Genomic DNA, 3,007 nt, shown 5'->3' with positions numbered 1-3,007 from the left:
TTGGAAGTGCCATTCAGGCCGCAAAATCGATCTCGGAGAGGTTCGCCCTTGGTTAACAGAAACTCCATTTGGATGGGTAGTTTCAGATTCCACATCAACCAAATAAATCTTGTTTGGTTGATGTGGAATTTGAAAAAAAAAATGCAGATATGAAGTACGGCTTCTCAGAGATTATAACCAAAGGATATTTCTAGTAAACTCCCGAGCAATTGCAAATCGCCGCTTCCTTAGTCTGAATGAGAGTCTTAATCGAAATTTCGGTATCAAGATATTCATGATCAAGATCATGATATTCGTGAATGAATACTCTCATAATGAGTTTAACGTAAGAGTTTATTAGAATCATGCCAATGACGCGTGAACTTCGTTTATTATATTGAATGAAAACAGTACGAATGAATTTCGATAAACCTGCATTCGCGCATCTTCATTACTGCCAAGAATTTGAAGTGATTATCACGGAAGTCCAATTGAACTTCATCGCTCGTAGTGAATTTTGATCAAAAACAATTTCTAGACTAATTCCGTAAAAATGGAAGGACCAGGACCATCATCTGGAAGGCAAAAGGCGTCGCAGTGATGGGAAGACTTTACAGACAATTGCGGTGATTTTCACCCAAGACGAATTTAGCGCAGAACGACCAATGCTCCTACGTACAGGAGACTTTGGATGTAGATAATTTCATCCACCGCTTCCGCACCCAGCATACAGATGCCGCGGTTAAATGTGGCTTGTTGAATGGAATCGATTTGAATACGAAAAGCCAAGAATGGCAATTGACACACCCTATGGATCCTATCAGCAAGTTAGTAACCTATTATCATCTCTTTGCTTCGTGGAGTGGGAGGGAATGAAGCAACTATTTGATCCGATATCCGCCGCACTCGGTATCACCGTGAACAAGACCACTAACTCCGTTGCCGTTCGAATCCGTGCGATCTTGAGCGGTGAAATGAAGAATTGGTTGCTACCCCTAAAATCGATCTCGCCTCACGATTCAACCAGCATATCCTTGGAATAAATGTCTAATATTTCTTGGACGGCAAAATCGTTATTCGAATATTGAGTAAGTGTACTCAGGTTCTTTAAACGGTAGTGTTTTTGTTTTATAAAAATAGGCAGCAGTTAAGCTAGGGTAGGAAACAACTCAGACAGAGGATAAACGAATATTTTCATGCATTGCAGGTATGATTGAAATGAAAGACCGCCAAACAGCTGCTTTTCTGAAAACTAAAATTTTAGAGATTCTCCAGCAGGACTTCGATTTTATAATCTCACTGCTGCTGGAAAATGAGATAAACTCAGATGACATCGGAAAGAAAGAAACCGAACCTGAATAGGAAATTGACACCGAAGTCTCGGCAACAACCAAGATGGGGATCTCTCGGAGGCCCTTCCGACCGAATTTCGTCAGGATCAACTGAGTCTAGTTTCATGTTCCGTCCACACTCTACAATTGACCATATTGAACATTGTTGAAAAAACTTATGAATCTGTCAAAGAAATTACAGCTGTGGCAAAAAAGTGCAAATCAGATAAGTACAAAACACTTTTCGATTATCATAACGTCAGTCTTTGGCCTGTTTGGAGCCAAACAAGATGGGAGGTATCTCTATGATGCTGAATTGCTTTCGTTGTCAAAAGAGCATCTTTGATCAACTGGCGCTCCAGTTTCCCGAGCTCGGTATGATTAGAATGCGACGCAAATCAATCAGTGTACGTCTGTTTGCCTATGGCTCATTATATATCCTTCTTTTCACAGTTCTGAGTCCGAAAAACTAGGATTTCGTTGACCAATACATGCAAGTCTTCGAGCCTCTTTTTCTCTGTACTAAGAGAATGCAAGAAAATCACGTTTCGCTGCCTGATTTTTATTTATCCTGGTTGATGGCAATAAACGAAGTGCAGAAGATGACATCGAATCCATTTTCGGAAACGCTGACTGAGTCATTAACTAGTCGTCTCGGAAATCTAAAAACGTCACAAGCATTCCAAATGTCACTTTATCTGGATACCCTTCCAAATGACTTGAATTAAAATCTTTTCAGCAACCATTAGAAGCAATACATTCAGGTAGAATATATGTAACATGAATTGTAACATTAACAACTAATATACACGGTTTCACATTTTTCTCATCTGTTGAGTCCTGCATTAGGGATACCTGGAACAAAATCAGTGAACCGAAACCCTCAACATGTCGCAACGAAACCATGGAAAGTGAGGCCAAGTGAGCCAATTTGATGAGTTCCTCACAGAGCTTTTTGGTGGGACTCTTTCATCATCGAATAGTTCAAATGATTCAACATTTGAACAGCAATTGAAAGCGCTCGATGCAGAATTGCGGCAAAACCATACTTTTGATATGTTCCAGTATTGGCTGATGCGACGAGAGACCCATCCAGAACTCTTAAATTTGTGGCTATGGTTGTGCTAGCCACGCCATCAAACCAAGTCTCTGTAGAACGTGCCTTTAGCACACATGCCTTGATCCTAACGTCTCACAGAGCTGGATGATTGGACCATTGGATGATATTCTACTTCTAAAGATGAATTGCGACATTTTCGAAAAGGTGTCCACATCTTGCGACTGGGCCAGCATTCTTGGCAGCGTTAAAAAAAACCTAAATTATTTTACTAAACGAACACAATCTCTGAAAAACACTTGAACTTTACGATAAATATATGAATAAAGCCTCGAACTGAAGTTTTTCAAATCTTCCTTCATAAATATAATCATCTGCGAATACAAAAACCCGAAATCAACCATATATGCTTCAATCTGACCTTTCCTTCTAAATCAATTCCCATGAAGTATTTCAGGTACTTAGTTTTGTTACAATTAAATTTGTTTTTGGTTTCTAATGTAATGTGATGTGCCACATGATGGGTTTTTTCACAAGTCAAACGGAGTCATATTGCCCAGGGATGGGCATTCGACCATGGTCGAATGAGTCCAATACAGTCATGAGAATTTTGGGCGGCCCCATGATCGATTCGACACGT

General features: G+C 39.9%; 1 pseudogene; it reads left to right on the top strand.

Annotated features, from left to right (window-relative positions):
* Positions 1–1,912: 1,912 nt before the first annotated feature.
* Positions 1,913–2,670, top strand: LOC129765912 (uncharacterized; annotated as a pseudogene).
* The last annotated feature ends 337 nt before the right edge of the window (positions 2,671–3,007 follow it).

The sequence above is a fragment of the Toxorhynchites rutilus genome, chromosome 2 (genome assembly GCF_029784135.1).
Source record: "Toxorhynchites rutilus septentrionalis strain SRP chromosome 2, ASM2978413v1, whole genome shotgun sequence".
NCBI lineage: Eukaryota > Metazoa > Arthropoda > Insecta > Diptera > Culicidae > Toxorhynchites > Toxorhynchites rutilus.
Note: the sequence above shows the minus strand (reverse complement) of the source record. Positions and strands in the feature narration are given on the sequence as shown.